Source organism: Macaca mulatta, chromosome 9 (genome assembly GCF_049350105.2).
Source record: "Macaca mulatta isolate MMU2019108-1 chromosome 9, T2T-MMU8v2.0, whole genome shotgun sequence".
NCBI lineage: Eukaryota > Metazoa > Chordata > Mammalia > Primates > Cercopithecidae > Macaca > Macaca mulatta.
The window spans coordinates 122,175,187-122,192,327 of NC_133414.1; the positions used below are offsets into that span (position 1 = coordinate 122,175,187).

A 17,141-nucleotide genomic window follows, 5' to 3' on the forward strand; every position below is an offset into this window, starting at 1 on the left:
GGCGCCGTCGTCCTGCCTCTCCTCCAGGCCGGGACGCGGGCACCCGCGCGGGGGCTGGCAGCGGGGACGCTACCGGGGGTCGCGCGGGGGTGGGGAGCGGCGGCTGGCGGGGCCGAGGGGACTTCTCATTGGCTGTCTCTGCGGCCTCAGGTGAACCCTTTTCCGGGGTGGGAGTGGGGACCTCCGACAGGCCGGCGGGGAGCGTACCTGCGGAGGAGGGTCTGGGGGCGGCGGTGCGCGGCCTGCGGCGCCGCTGTGTGGGCCCGACGCTTTGCGCGTCCTCTGGTTTTTCCTAGGAAGGCGAGGAGTGCTAAAATCAGATGCTAGCTGATAGCTTAGGTGACCCCGGGGACCTTAAGCCCTGAAGGTGCACTCCAGGGGAGTAGGAGGTTCCTGCACTTGGAAAAAAGGTGGAGGAAAGAGAGAATGTTGGTTTTAGTTTTTTTTCCTCATTAAAAACAAACACAACTTCTGTTACAAGTTGGAAGTGTTCAGTCACCTTTCTCCTGTAATCCGCTTCCCCACCCCCCGACACAGACATACATACACACAAACACGCCACCCCTACAAACGTATACATGTTAGGTTGAGCTTCCTGCTAGGGGTGACAAGCAAAGTTGGCAGCAGGTCTGGTGTGCCGGTGTTTGGGGCACGTCCAGCCTCTTTGGAGGTATGCTATTATAGCTCAGGCAAGACCACAGACAGGTAGCATAATCTGGGCCTCTTTTAAAATGGCAAGAACGGCCTCAGGTGAACTTTTTTGTTGCAGAGATTTAATTGCAAGTAGGTGCCCGTTGAAAATGGGAGCGCAAGGAAAACCACTAATTTCCTTGGCACATGTGCTGTTGCAATTAACCTGGTAGAGTGTTAAGGAATTTAACTTAACCAAGAGGCTTTGAGGGAGGATTATATGCAAGTTTGGGGAAGGAATTGATAAGATTCTGGGGTATGGGACTAGCTACACACACGTGCGTGCACGTTTACGTTGAATTATGTAGCATTTTAGATTTAGCAGTGTTAAATGGTAGCTTTTCTTGGAATGGCTTCTGACTGCATAGTGCCGGGTACGTTCCTAATTTTGGCTTCAGAAGACTCCTAGTGAGAGTGTTTTTAGAGATTAAAAAAAATAAGAGTACAGTGCAATTTGGCGTTTTTAAGTTAAATATTTGACTGTTAAAAATATTTGTGTAATTAAGTTATGCGACCAACCCATTAACTTAACCCTATAAATACTTGCTCCCATGGCTGTTTGTTGGTTACCTGCTAGAGGTGGAACTCGAACAATGTAAAATTTATAGGGTTAAGTTACCTATCCCTATAAATAACTGGAACATTATAAATGGAGCATTTGTAGAAAGTTTTCATATCGAAGTCTCCATTATATTGTCCTTGCATTATAACTCATTTTCCTTTGCTTAAATGGAGCAGATTAACTTTATGGAAGGAGGACCAGGATAAAATAAAGGCCGCTACATTTAACTCTTCATCTTTCTGGAGAGTTCAGTCTGTGCTAACACTTAAGGTGCTCAGAAGTGCTGGCATGTTGGTAATAGTTTTTAAAGAAGAAACGGGTGTATCTATGTTGAATGTTAAACATAATTTGAAGGCGTTTTTAGTTGGTTATGAGACATTCAATATATTGCTACATTTTACGTATATGATGTCAGGAAATGTTTGGTAAACATTTGACATAGTTGATCATATGACACTTGGGAAATAGTTTGCATTGATAGAAGGATTGTATTTTCGGAATGTAAGTTTCAAGCATTGACTGAAAGGGAGAAAATTATACACTTTGCTGTCTCCTTTTTTCAATATTATGCTGGGATGAATGTGAATTCTGCTCAATTATGTTTAAAGTGTAGATCTGGTCTTTGTAAAAGCAGAATGTCTTTTGAGACCAAGAGAACATAACATCAGCAACAGCCCGACTCCTAAACACAATCCTAAAACCTAGATACAGGGTGGTGCCCAACTTCTGAGGTTTTGAGACTTCCTGGAGTAGTGCTATCATGTCTGAGTGTTTTTGTCACATGTAAGCCTACAGGTGGTTAGCTGATTGATCTTTCCCGTTTCAAAGCAGTTGGTTAGCAGTACTGGGCGGCATGTATGCATGTCATCAGAGTATAAGAAGTGTTTGAGGGAAGAAATCACATAAAAGCATAGAAACCCGGCTCTGAACAAACTGTGTAGTGTGTTGGGGAACAGTCACATCAGAACTTTAGCTTAACTGAGTTATGTGTAAAGTGCTTTGAATAAGGTTTGTACTCAGTGCTTTATGTGTTTATCATTATCAGTATATAAAGTGACATATCTTTTTGAAGGCTGTTATATCATGCTACCCAGCATGTGAAGACTCAGCAGATGTTTGTGATAGCCAATATTTGTGTGCCTAACCTCTGTGCCAGGCACTAAGAGTTTTATATGATTTAATTTACTTAGTCCTTCCAGCAACCCAGTGACTAAACAGAGGGATGGAGAGGATAAGTATCTCCCCAAGGTGTAGTGATATTAGGTGACACAGGTTGGTTCTGAACCCAGAGTGAGCCCATGTAACCACTGCCCCTTGTTGCTATTGAGCTCATGGAAATGATTGCAAACCAATGAGAAGTCTTCATGGTATTCCCAAGACTATCAGGTGCTCTTGTCTTGTTTAACCACATCCTCTGGTATTAATACCACCAAGTTGTGCTTAAATCTAAAGAGTGATGGTTAACCTGCATTAAATACAGTCACCTTTTGACGTTGAAAGAGTATTCTCTTTTGATATATGACATGTGTTTAGGGTGCTGGAGTTTGTGCTAGAGCATGCTGTCTTTCTAATTACTAAAGATACTAAAGTCTTTTTTTTTTTTAAGCTTACCAGCTATGTAGGGCCCCAGGTGGCCCAGAGGGCACTAATTTCCATTGGAGATTCCAGTTCTGCAGTAAATCAGTAAACCTTATCACCCTTCTGATTACCAACATCATATCAACCTGAGATAAATTTTTAACTTGTTTGTTCTAAATACCACCTGAGTTGCTTCCTAAAATGAACCGTAAATGGAAAAATTTAACTTGTGGCTTATACTTTGTCATTCACATTCCTCAAGGAACTGTGTGTTGCTGCTTCACCATTGTAGTTGATATGTCAAACAAATTAATTATAAACTAAATTAGGAGCTGTTTTAAGTAATGTTTAGAATCATTGTAGATAGATGATATGTCCTTTGACAACTTAGTGCAATGTAATGTTAGGAAAAAAATGCCGGGCGCGGTGGCTCACGCCTGTAATCCCAGCACTTTGGGAGGCCGAGGCGGGCGGATCATGAGGTCAGGAGATCGAGACCATCCTGGCTAACACGGTGAAACCTCGTCTCTACTAAAAATACAAAAAATTAGCTGGGTGTGGTGGCGGGCGCCTGTAGTCCCAGCTACTTGGGAGACTGAGGCAGGAGAATGGCGTGAACCCGGGAGGCGGAGCTTGCAGTGAGCCGAGATCGCGCCACTGCACTCCAGCCTGGGCGACAGAGCAAGACTCCGTCTCAAAAAAAAACAAACAAAAAAACAAGCATGCGTTGAATTGACAAAGTGCAAGCTTTATTGAAGACACAGGTTACTAATCTGTTTCTCACACTAAACACTGTTTTTGTTATAATTAGTGCTTTTCAGAGTCCTTTGAAAATATTAAATATGTAGAGCTTGAATTTTTAAAAAAACTTTAAATATCTAATCGAGTGCTGTTCTTCCTTTTAAACATAGACCTATTTGAAATTATTTAAACCCAATTTAAAATTAATTGGACAGTCATAGATTGTCATGTCATTGAGATTCAAAATGAGTACCTTAGTACATTGTGTCTTTGTTAATACTCTATAGTTTGAACTCGGGGTCCATGCCAGAGTATTTATAGGTGAGATTGTTATGAGGTCTTTCAGGTTCTGCCGGAGATTCAGTTCTCTTGGCCAAATGCCAAGATAGTCTCAAATTTTTACTGTTAATTTTTTTTACTGTAATGGATTGTATATATCAAAAATCCTCTCTAAAACGTACAGGTTAGAAGTCTTTCCTTGGCTGTTGCTTGAAAGAAAAAGTCTGTTATCCCTTAGATTAATATAATCATTTTTTATTCTAGCAGTTGCTAATTATGGACGTGTGTGTGTATGTATGTGTATGTCAAACCATGCTACTTGAGGGATTCTCTTCCTTTTAGGTAAAGTTAGAAATTATTCACCTAGTGTATTAATATTTATTGAGTACCAACAGTATGCATAGAGTAATACCTTTATATGGGAAAAAAAGTGTTGGAGAAAAACGGTTTGTGGATCTTTTATTTATTTCATGTGTATTTTAATGTTGCTGAATATCTGGACCAGTTTTAAAGTTCAAAATTGAATTAATTGCACAGTTGAAAACATGTTAAATATTTAAAAAGTACTATTCAACTTAAAGTATTAGATGGTAGCACAGATAATGAGAATCAGAGCCTCTTGTTTCCTTAAACTGTTTTTGGTTGAGTATGTTTGAAAAGCTGCATTAAAAATCCCTTTCAGGCTTCTAGGACATTACTTAACTGCACTGAAGGAATAAATTTAGAGTATCCTAGAAACCTTAAAGAATGAATGTGGCTTTCAGAGTTGTCTAGCATAATCCAAATAATAGTAGCATGATCACCAAAAGGTATAAAATGGATGAAACCTATCTTTGATTTTAAAAGGCTTACTGTTCTTGTAAGTTTATTTCTTGAAGATAATATTGCTTAGTTTAACTCTGCTAAAAGCTGAACCGTTATTGTACAAGATGTATAGGCTTTGGCATATGTTTATCTTTTTTTTTTTTCTTTTTTTATATTTTTGAGACAGCTCTCACTTTGTTGCCCAGGCTGGTCTCGAACTCCTGGGCTCAAGCCATCCTCCCACCTCAGCCTCCCAGGTAGCTGGGACTACAGGCGTGAGCCACAGGCCTTGTTTATATCTTTAAGATAAGGTTAGATCTAAATTGAGCCTTTATTTGATGTCAGACTGATCTGCATCAGCACCATATGTTATGTTTACTTTTTTTTTTCTTTCAATGAAAATGGGCCTGAGGAGATAGGTTTGTACGCAGTACATTAACTGGCATTTAAGATGACTGTCTCTTCAAGGCTATGGTTTTTTTTGTTTTGTTTTGTTTTGTTTTGAGATGGAGTCTCTCTCTGTCATCCAGGCAGGAGGGCAGTGGTGTGATCTCGGCTCACTGCAGCCTCTACCTTCTGGGTTCAAGTGATTGTTCTGTCTCAGCCTCCTGAGTAGCTGGGATTACAGGTGCCTGCCACCACGCCCAGCTCATTTTTTTATTTTTAGTAGAGATGGGGTTTCGTCATGTTGGCCAGGCTGGTCTTGAACTCCTGACCCTCAGGTGATCCTCCCCAGTTGGCCACCCGAAGTGCTGGGACTACAGGTGTGAGCCACTGCACCCGGCCAAGGCTATGGTTTTAATCTAGGGTTATGAAACTCATTTTTTCTGCAGTGGGCATATGCGATTTCCATAGGATAAACATTTCCCTCAACCAGCTAGGGGGTAAAAACACTTCTGAGAAATTTAAGGACAGTAACATAATGTCTTTAAAACCAGTGTCTCAAGAAGTATACTATATTAATGAAACAATAAAATAACAGTAATCACAGATATGTTAATGCAAGCAATGGATTAAGCAGGATAACCTAACTCCAGGTAATATACATGAAATTATTGTTTTAAGCTCCCATACCTCTTTAAATTTATTCTTGTGATTTCTTTCCCCTCCCTCACCAAGGGAAGTGCTCACCTTTTTAGATGTAATGGAAGAGGAGAGTGCTGATGTGAGTGACAGTCTGTTTAACTCTGCTCCCATGGCTGTTTGTTGGTTACCTGCTAGAGGAGGTGGAACTCAAACAATGTAAAAGCAATCAGGTTGGAGAGGTACTGAGTTTTTAGTATCATGGGAACTCGGTGTATGTCTTCATCACCATCAGCAGTGTTTCTGTGCAGTTCTTCCACAATGGCTCAGCTCATCCCTAGCAAGGACAGCATTTCCGTTTTCCTTTTCCATACAGTATCCTCATCTATCATCTTTTGATTTGCTAGAATGACTAAATGCTATAGCAGAATGATGGGTTTACTCATCCTGCTGGAGAAGATAGTTAGGCTTACTTGCTATATCTAAGGAAGCATATTTGGAAGTCAGGGCCTCCCCAGGAACTTTTAAGAACACTCCACTTTTACGCCCTAAGAAGTTAGAGTGAGCAGTTGTTAGCTACATTGTGACTTCTCTTCTCATTTATCTTAATACATGACAAAAAAAATTCTAAAAGATCAGCCTTTTAATATCTAAGGAAGTGATTGGAAAAGGGCAATGGTCAGAACTCAAATGGAGTTGTGATTGGGCATAAGTGCCTTGGATGAGTGGAATGCTTCATTGCCTGAGCTGCACAAATGGGAGGTAGAAAGGGATTTGCAATGAAGTTGATGCATTGTTCGTATTCCTTATTTCCACAGCCAACTTTTTTCTTCTTTTTTTTTTTGAGGTGGAGTCTCGCTCTGTCTCCCAGGCTGGAGTGCAGTGGCACAATCTCCGCTCACTGCAAGCTCCACCTCCTGGGTTCACGCCATTCTCCTGCTTCAGCTTCCCAAGTAGCTGAGACTACAGGTGCCCGCCACCTCGCCCGGCTAATTTTTTTGTATTTTTAGTAGAGATGGGGTTTCACCATGTTAGTCAGGATGGTCTTGATCTCCTGACCTCGTGATGTGCCTGCCTTGGCCTCCCAAAGTGCTGGAATTACAGGCATGAGCCACTGTGCCTGGCCTTCCACAGCCAACTTTTTAAAGGTAAAAACAGTATACCTCTTACTTTGCCTGTCTTTTATTGTTTTTTTTTTTTTCTTTTGAGACAGAGTTTTTTTACTATTGTTGCCCAGGCTGAAGTGCAATGGCGCGATTCTCAGCTCACCACAACCTCTGCCTCCCGGGTTCAAGCTATTCTCCTGCTTCAGCCTTCCTATCTGGGATTACAGGCATACGCCACCACGCCTGACTCATTTTGTATTTTTAGTAGAGATGGGGGTTTCTCCATGTTGGTCAGGCTGGTCTCGATCTCCCGACCTTAGGTGATCCACCTGCCTCGGCCTCCCAAAGTGCTGGGATTACAGACGTGAGCCATCGCACGTGGCCTTTTATAGTTTTTATTGTCAGAGTTGAGTTCACTTTCCTAAGGGAAGGTAGAATTTTTTTTGAAACGGAGTCTTGCATTGTCGCCAGGCTAGAGTGCAGTGGCATGATCTCTGCTCAGTGCAACCTCCAACTCCCTGGTTCAAGTGATTCTCCTGCCTCAACTTCCCGAGTAGCTGGGATTACAGGCATGCGCCACCATGCCCAGCTAATTTTTTGTATTTTTAGTAGAGATGGGGTTTCACCATGTTGGCCAGGATGGGAAGGTAGAATTTTTAAGGTGAATTCTATCTGATTGCTTAAAATTTTAGCTTTCAACTGGAGGTTGCACTAAAAGGAATTTTTTTCTTTCTCCACAACTGTCTGCTTCTTAAATTTCAAATAAAGATTTTCAAAATAGAAGTGTGACAAACCTTACTCAACATTTAATAATTGGAAGCTATTATTTATTAGAGTAAAGTACATGTTATCAATGAATTAGAAATTCATTACTTTAAAAATACTTGTTGCAAAACTAGATCAGTGATTTTCGTATTAGAATGTTTGATTTTTTTTTTAAGTGGGCATCACTTTTATTTCAGTTAAAAACGCTGAAAGTAAAACATCCTTTACTTCATCTGTCATGGTGAATGTTGATAATGATAAAATCGTAGTTCTCTAAGCACTTTGCCATCACTAAATACCTTAGTAAAACATGTGATAGACCGAGGGTCTGGTCACTAGCCACAAAAAGGCTGTCATAGCAGAATATAATAGGGAAGGAACATTTTATGCCTGAATAAGAACGGTGTATTTGCTTGAGATAGTAATAACCTCTGAGAAGCTGATTAATTGGTAATCACTTAAGTTAGATGATTTTATATTGTTTGATGTCTTATAATCTAAACGTCCCTGTGCTCTTTTAGAGTGTCTGCCTTGACCAATCAGCATTTCAGGAGGGATTGGGACTATCAGTTAAGTGCTTTGAAGAGAGAACCCCTGCTTTGTGTCACACCTGAATGTAACAGAACATACTTCTTGGGGCTGTTTAATTTGGGCTCAAAGGGAAGAGTGCCATCTACTGAATGGCCAGCATCAAGTTGAGCAGCTCCTGTTTTCCTTACAGAACTCTCAGCCAGTTCCTGGAGAAACCAGGCCCAGCTTCATTTGGAGGATTTGACAGGATCTTAATACCAAGTGGAATTGTTGCCTGCTTAATTTTAATTATGCTTCCCAGCAGGAGGCCTAAACACATGATGATGAACTAATTCAGTACTTGTTGGAATGCATGGGAAAAGAGAAACCTTAAGAAGTTGTTGGGTCTTATATTAAAAACAGCCGAGTAGTGGTGAAATTAAGTGGTAAAGAAAATTATTTTAATGAGAGAAGTCTTTCAATAGCAGGTCTGGTTGGTTATTGATGGCTCCTGCAGACAATAATGATGTTCAAATCTGCTTGGACTTAGAATCAGCAAACAAACCATTTGCCTAACTGGAGGTAAGGATTTTAAGAATACTTGAATACTTCGATTTTTTTTCTCCTGCGCTTTTTGTCTCATTTTCTAAGGCAATGATTCCTACTTGATTAAATTCACTGTTTCAAAGTAGATTTTGTTGTTTTGGTGTATGGTAGTGGTTTCCTGGTTTTTGTTTTTTCTTTCCCTGTTTTCCAAAATCTTTCTGTAGTAGCAGCCATGGGTAGAACTGGAGGTAGTATGGCTGGGTGTGGTGGCTCACGCCTCTAATCCCAGCACTTTGGGAGGCCGAGGCTGGTGGATCACAAGGTCAAGAGATCGAGACCATCCTGGGCAACATGGTGAAACCGTCTCTACTAAAAATACAAAAATTAGCTGGGCGTTGTGGCGCACATCTGTAGTCCCAGCTACTTGGGAGGCTGAGGCAGGAGAATCACTTGAACCGCGGAGGTTTTAGTGAGCCGAGATCGCGCCACTGCGCTCCAGCCTGGCGACAGAGCCAGTCTCTGTCTCAAAAAAAAAAAAAAAAAAGAACTAGAGGTAGTAGAACTAGTTATAGGTCAGTTGGAGGTTTAAGGTATCTGGAATAGGCTTGTCAAAGCCAGACAAGAAAGAACTTTGAAAATATGAATTGAAAGGAAGCTTCGAAATTGTTGCCATAAAAATACACTTGATTGTTATATATTTGTATCTATTATATATAATTACTTAATTAGTAACTATTTTTATTAGCCTTTAAAACCTGCCAAGGATCATTTTAAGCACTCCACGTAAATTATCCAAAGTTTAGTGAAGTAACTTGCCCAAGATCATACTGTTAATAAAGGACAGAGCCAAGATTTGAGGTCAGGGCTAATACCCTTAAGCACTGTGCTATACTGCTGATTTATTTATGTTTATTTTTGTTGGCGGCTGCACAGAAGAGTTGAACCAAGATTAGAATGATATTTTTGCCTTGGCTGGAAAATACTGATGCTGGGGTTCTTGGTTTTTTTGTTATTGTTGTTGTTTTTAAGAGAGTGGTAAAATGGGTAAATAGGATTGAGATTTCACTAGAATCAGGACGTATACATGAGATGAACTTCCAAATGTTTTCTATTTGATTTTGTCTATGTTAACGTTTGTTCCTTCTGCTATATTTAAAACCACAAGAAAAGTTTATTAGTGAAACATGAAGTGAATTGTTTCACATTGGGGCATGTGCTTAAAATATACCCTTCATGGGAGGAGTTACTGAAGAGTTTTTTGGCTGGGTTTATTTTTTTTTTTTTATTTTTTATTTTTTTGAGACGGAGTCTCACGCTGTTGCCCAGGCTGGAGTGCAGTGGCGCGATCTCGGCTCACTGCAAGCTCCGCCTCCCGGGTTCCCGCCATTCTCCTGCCTCAGCCTCCTGAGTGGCTGGGACTACAGGCGCCCGCCACCGCGCCCGGCTAATTTTTTGTATTTTTAGTAGAGACGGGGTTTCACTGTGGTCTCGATCTCCTGACCTTGTGATCCGCCCGCCTCGGCCTCCCAAAGTGCTGGGATTACAGGCTTGAGCCACCGCGCCCGGCCAGGCTGGGTTTATTTTTTGTAGGAGAGTGGGGATTTGTTTTTTATATATATAATATATGTATATTACTTCCTCCTAAATATTTTTAGGTGGTAGTGCTTTTCAATATGGCAATAATAATCCATGTCCACAGTACAATAAAATTAAACCATGTGCCAGCCTGAGGTCCTGGGGAAACCTCAACTTTTTGTACATACCAAGTACGTTCTGTATACTGAATAAGTACCATACCTTACATGTATGTACTAAAACTTCATTGAATCCATGTATTCTTTAAATTAAGGGATATTTAATACCTGACTATTATTATGAGTAATGGTCTAGTTTGTTAACACGTTTTGACCATAAAAGGTATCTTGTTTAAAAAGGTTGGGGATCATTGTTTTGGTATAACCAAAAGCTTCTAAAATTGCAGTTCAGTGATGATTGTGCTGTGTATTCTTAACCCAGTCACCCTTAGGGCTTCTGCCCTTCTCCTTTATCTGTAAGGAATTATACTTTAATATGTGTCTTCCAGAAAATCCCCATAGGCTGAGATACATCACTCGTTGAGACTGTGACTTTCCAGTCAAACATAGGAATGGTCAGCAATAACTAAGACAATGCAAAAGATGTTACTTGCCACTGTGTGATGAATGCCAGATGACAGATACAGAAAACAAATGCTACAGGTCAACTGGTCAAGAAAAGAGATGGAGTGGGCTGGGCGCGGTGGCTCACACCTGTAATCCCAGCACTTTGGGAGGCCGAGGTGGGCGAATCCCTCGAGGTCAGGAGTTCAAGACTAGCATGGCCAACATGGTGAAACCCCATCTCTACTAAAAATACAAAAATTAGCCAGGCGTGGTGGCAGGTGCCTGTAATCCCAGCTACTTGGGAGGAGGCTGAGGCAGGAGAATTGCTTGAACCTGGGAGGTGGAGGTTGCAGTGAGCTGAGATCGTGCCATTGCACTCCAGCCTGGGTGACAAGAGTGAGGCTTCATCTCAAAAAAAAGAAAAAGAAGAAGAAAAGAGATGGAGTGGTCAGAAAAGGCCTCACAGGAAAGAACAAGGATGGACCTTTAAGGAGTTAAGATTTCATTAAGTGGAGAAGATGGAAAGGATTTTGGCCAAAAATTACGTCCATGAAAATGATTCTTTTTTCTGTAGCACAATGGGAGATAGTTTATAATAGTGGTTCACAGTAGCTTGCCACTATAAGGCATTTAATGGCTACGGCGAAGACTTATTTGTAATGGTGCCAAGGACTGGCCTCCCTAGGAAATACATTAGAATATGGCAGGAGTGAGGGGAGGGGATGGAGTGGCGGTGGTGGTCACATGTAGTCTTTTAACAGTGCTCCCTCTTAACTCAATATGAAAATTACTGGTTTTATAGGAATATCCGTATACTTCTGTTTTGAAGGCAGTAATGCTTAGGAAAGTTAGTATTAACAGAAAGACTTTAGGAATTCTCATCATTCCCAACATTAGACAAGGAAGGCCTCATTTTGGGGAAGAGGTGTACATTTTTAAAAATCTGTATTTGTCTATCATTTACTTTGTTTGCCTAATGCTAGAGCATATTCTGTCAATGTCTGTTAATATAACTTTTAAATCTAATATGTGGATGATGGATGGATTGAGTTGATATGAGATATGACCATTTCACTTAAAATTTTTGTAAAATAACATTGTCTGTTTTCAGATTTTAGAAGGTTTGTTCCAAAGTGTCTCAGTTCTCTCACTCAGACTTGTCATGTTTATCCCTCACTATTTGAAAAATACTTAGTGTAACTCTATTCAAGACATTTTGAACAAGTAACTTTGTTTTCTTTAGTTTTCTTTTATATAAAATACGGATTCATCTGTGCTTGAAGGTGCTGTGATTATGTTTCTGAAGAAGCTGAGTTCACCAGTTTGTAGGTTTACTTGGAGAGTGGCCAAGAAACCTGATTGTACTGTGTGAAGATCCTGGGAATGGGGCTAATAGAAGATTGAAGACCATGAAAATCCTTGGCTCTATGTATATGTGGCACTTAAGAGAAGGACATCATTACCCCAGGAGCTTGTCAACTCCCAGCGTTTGTTTCAGCTGTCCGGAAGCTAAGAGGCTTTGGCAAAGGACAGATTCTTTCCAAAATACATGAAATGAGCAGGAATAGCAACTTCTCCTAGAGCAAACTGTAGAAACATTGTGGTATCTTTTTCCATAAATGCTTTCCACTCTCATCTGAAAGTTAGATGTAGTAATACTAGTTCCTCATAAATATTTGTTTGTGACCTGTTTAGCCCTTATTTTTTTGAGCAACTCAGTGCATCCTTTATTCATTTATTCATTCAAATATTTATTGAGCAATTATTATGTGTCAGGTTCTGTTCTAAGTGCTGGGAATTTGACAGTACGCAAAACAGACAAAACCTCCTGCCCTAATGGAGTTTATATTCTTGGGAGTAAATAGAAATAAAGTATATGTCATGTTAGTGATAAATGTTATGGAGCAATATAGAGCAGGGAAGGAAGACTAAGGGAGTGTTTGGGGGTAATTGCAGACTTAAATAGCAGCCAGGAAAGGTCCTCACAGAGAAGGTGACCTGTGGGCAAAAACTTGAAGAAGGTGAGAGAGCATGCATGTGGATGGATGTCTGGGGGGAAGAACATTGCAGGCAGAGAAAGCAAGAAACCAAAGGCCCTGAGGCCCAAGCATAACTGGCATGGATGAAGCAGAATTGAGGTGGGGGTAATGGGAATCCACTGGATAGCTTCAAACAGAGGTGTGGCACAATCTGACATATGTTTTAAAGGTTTTCTTTTGGCTGTGTTTTGAGACTAGACCATAGTGAGCAAGTGTAGATACAGGGAGACTACTTAGGAGGTCAATGGAATACTCTTGGTGAGAGATGTATCTGGTAGAGGTGGTGAGAATTTATTGGATTCTGGATATATTTTAAAGATAGAATCAATAGGATTTTCTAACTAGAATATGGGGGTATATGTTGAGAGAGAGGAATCAAACTTGACACCAAGGTTTTGGGCCTAGGCAAAACTAGGCAAAAAGGAGGAGCAGTTTGGAGAATGGGAGAGAGTAAGAGTTCAGTTTGAGTCATTCATTTGAAATGTCTATTAGACATCTATTTGGAAGTTGCTATGAGGAGAGATCAGTGCATAATTATAGGCTGACTATATAAACTTGGGAGTTGTCATTTTCTTTTTTTTGTTGTTGTTGTTTTTTTTTTTTTTTTTGAGGCGGAGTCTCGCTGTGTCTCCCAGGCTGGAGTGCAGTGGCGCGATCTCGGCTCACTGCAAGCTCCGCCTCCCGGGTTCACGCCATTCTCCCGCCTCAGCCTCCGAGTAGCTGGGACTACAGGCGCCCGCCACCACGCCTGGCTAATTTTTTGTATTTTTAGTAGAGACGGGGTTTCACCGTGTTAGCCAGGATGGTCTTGATCTCCTGACCTCGTGATCCGCCCGTCTCGGCCTCCCAAAGTGCTGGGATTACAGGCTTGAGCCACCGCGCCCGGCCTGGGAGTTGTCATTTTCCTTCTCTTTTTTTTTTTTTTTTTCTTGAGACGGAGTCTCGCTCTGTCGCCCAGGCTGGAGTGCAGTGGCACCATCTCAGCTCACTGCAAGCTCTGCCTCCCAGGTTCACGCCATTATCCTGCCTCAGCCTCCCGAGTAGCTGCAACTACAGGCACCCGCCGCCACGCCCAGCTAATTTTTTTTTTCTTGTATTTTTAGTAGAGACGGGGTTTCACTGTGTTGGCCAGGATGGTCTCGATCTCCTGACCTCGTGATCTGCCCACCTCGGCCTTGCAAAGTGCTGGGATTACAGGTGTGAGCCACTGTGCCCGGCCCCTTCTCCATTTTTTAAATGGATGCATATTTAATCCCTTTGATGACTAGAATAAGCTTTGCTCTAATATGGGTTTGAGGTATTTCTATATATCTTTATGCTTTGAAGGGATTTAATTTATCTTATAAAACCTTGAATTTACTTTAACTGCTAAGGACACTTAGTCCTAAAGGAAACCGTTTTCTCTAGGGATTGAACAATTTTATTTTAATCAAAATGTGAAAATAAAAATAGTGTTGTTACTGCCCTTTAAAAATGGAACAATCTGGCTGTTCCTCGGAGTTAACGTGGATAAAAATGGTAACAGTTTATGATCCAGCACTTCTTATAGGTATATACCCAAGAGAATTGGAAACGTGTTCCCACAAAAAACTTGTACACCAGTGACCATAGCAACATTATTCATAATAGCCAAAAAATGGAAGCAACCCATATGCCTATCAACTGACAAATGCATAGACAAATGCGGTATCCGTACAGTGGGATATTATGCAGTCATAAAAAGGAATGAAGTACTGATGCATTTTATATTATAAATGAACCTTGAAAACATGCTAAGTAAAAAAGCCAGATACACAAGGCCGCATATTATATGGTTCCACTTACATGAAATGTCTAGAGTAGACATTTATAGAGACAGAAAGGAGATGAGTGGTTGTCAGGAGCTGCAGGAAGGGGGAAATGGGGGGTGGAAGCTTAATGGGTACTAGGTTTCCTTTTGAAAAGGAAAGGTGATGAAAAAGTTCTGGAACTACATAGTGGTGATGGTTGTGCAACATTGTGAATATACTGAAAACCACTGAAATGTACAATTAGTAAATTTTATGGTATGTGAATTATGTCTCAAGTTTTTAAAAATACCAGGAAAAAATCTGTATGAGCACATTCAGATGTATAGAAGAATAACTAAAATAACTTATGTGGACCTTATTTCTGAAACAGAACTGTTTTCCCAGTAGAAAGTTGGGTGAAACAAGAATTACCGCACTCAACCTAATTCAGCCTGCTTTGCTTAAAGAGGCCAGGTTAAGATGCTTTTCTTGTCCAGGTAGAAATCAGGAGGTGGTTTGTGATCCTATACTTCATAACTAATGGGTGAGTCTAATTTTTTTTAACACTTGATTTTGTGGAGGATGATCTAGAGAAGCTGAAGAAACCTCTATGATGATCCTTTCCATGGGTTTCAGAGAGTAGGAACTGTCTTTTGAATAAGTTTATTAGGTGTTAAGCAATAAAGATGGTCTACTTTTTTCTCCATATCTATAATTTTAAAATATGGAATAATCAATTCCCAATTTTTTTTTTTAGCTAATCCAAAGTTATATTTACCTTCATAAAAAAACAGAACCATCAAAGAGGATGGTACTGGGTTGGCTAAAAGAATTTCTAAATTACCTTTCATATACCACTTACCCTAGAGTTATTTTTTTGAGATATAATTCACATACCATAAAATTCACCTCCTAATTTTATTTTGGATATATATATAAAATTTTCTTTATTAGAATGAAAACTTGTAGAAAAGAGTGGTCCATATTATTTGAATGGCTGCCATATTCATAGCTTGATAAGTTTTCAGTATTTTAAGGGAAGCATATGTGAACCAGACAAAAACCTTAGTGGTGAAGATAGACATTTTTGTAAGTTAACAGACTCCAACACAAACCTGAGAACTATACTATAGCAACAATTCAAAGGAAGTACAGGTGGGCACAGAGAAGGGAAATCTCTCACTGGGGAGAAAACAATTCAGGGAGGAGAGTGGCATTTGACTTGAGCTTTAGAGGATCCAGTAGCATTTCAGCTGTTGGGGAGGAGGGTAAATTATAGGCCATAATACTAGAATATGCAAAGCCATGTAAGTCTGTGGGATGGATATGATGGGAGAGGAAGGAGGAATGGTGAGGTTGAGAGGACCAGATCATGCAGGCCCTGGGTGCTACTTTAAGAAATTTAAATTTTATTCTGTGGCACCTCTTTCAGTTGATAAGAAGCATAATCAAATGTGTCTGAGATTTGGTGGTGTGAAGAAGGTCACTACAGAGAAAGAGTGTGTTGGCAAAGAGGTTAGGAGGCATTTAGAGATAAGCAAATGAACTAAGGCCATGGCTTTGAGATTAGAAAGAGAATGGTATTTGATGTGTGATGGTATTTGGAGGTGGGGCCTTTGGGAAGTGATTATAAGGGATTAGTGCCCTTATAAAAGAGACCCCAGAGAGCACCCTCACTCCTTCCTCCATGTGATGACAAGCAGGATGACAACTATCTATGAACAAGGAAACTGGCCTTTACCAGACACTGAGTCTGCCAGTGTCTTGATCTTAGACTTCTCGGGCTTCCGAACTATGAGAAATAAATGTTTGTTGCTATAGTATAAGCTACCCAGTCCATAGTATTCTATTATAGCAGCCTGAATAGACGAAGACAGGAAGGAATGGGACATTTTGGAGGCAGAAATCTGTGCAACTTGCTGAACAATGGAGAGGCTCAAGAAATATTTAGTCACCGAGGGTTGAAATCTAAATGTGGCATTTGACTCCATTTCCAATGCTCTGATTTATGACAGAGGAAAGATAACGCTTGTACTGCTTAGAAATGAAGTAGATTCAGCAAGTCTTGAAGGTATATTTTTCTTCCCAAACATAAACATTTTAGAAACTTGACTAGTTCTTAATCTGCTTTACTGCTCAAGTATTATCCAGTCGTCGAATCTTTGAATTTGTTTTCATTTGTGAATTTGGAAGTTGTTGAATAGTCATCATTTTGGCTAAAGAATAATCTTTTTGTTTCCAAATGAAGGTGCTTGCCCTATGCTGTGTTTTTGCATTTAATTTTAAACTTTTGTGCATTGTATTATCCCATGCAAATTAACACAGGAACAGAAAACCAAATACCACATGTTCTCACTTAAAGTGGGAGCTAAACATTGGGTACACGTGGACATAAAGACAGAGCAGTCGACACTGGGGACTACTAGAGGCAGAAGAGAGGGAGGGGATAAGGGCTGAAAAACTGTCCGGCACAGGTGCAGTGGCTCACGCCTGTAATCCAAGCACTTTGGGAGGCCGAGGCGGGCGGATCACGAGGTCAGGAGATCGGATCCTGGCTAACACGGTGAAACCCCGTCTCTACTAAAAAT

The 17,141-nt window shown here is 40.6% G+C and overlaps 1 protein-coding gene across 15 annotated transcripts in view; it reads left to right on the forward strand.

Annotated features, from left to right (window-relative positions):
- Nucleotides 1-17,141, forward strand: part of ADD3 (adducin 3) — a 129,480-nt gene that overhangs the window by 2,395 nt on the left and 109,944 nt on the right. For 2 of the 15 annotated variants that reach the window (XM_077947479.1, XM_077947486.1), the window contains exon 2: nt 8,544-8,640. The exons of the other annotated variants lie outside the window; for them this stretch is intronic. The gene's annotated coding sequence lies outside the window, so the exon portion shown is untranslated. The remainder of the gene's footprint in view (nt 1-8,543; nt 8,641-17,141) is intronic. 15 annotated transcript variants of the gene reach the window in all.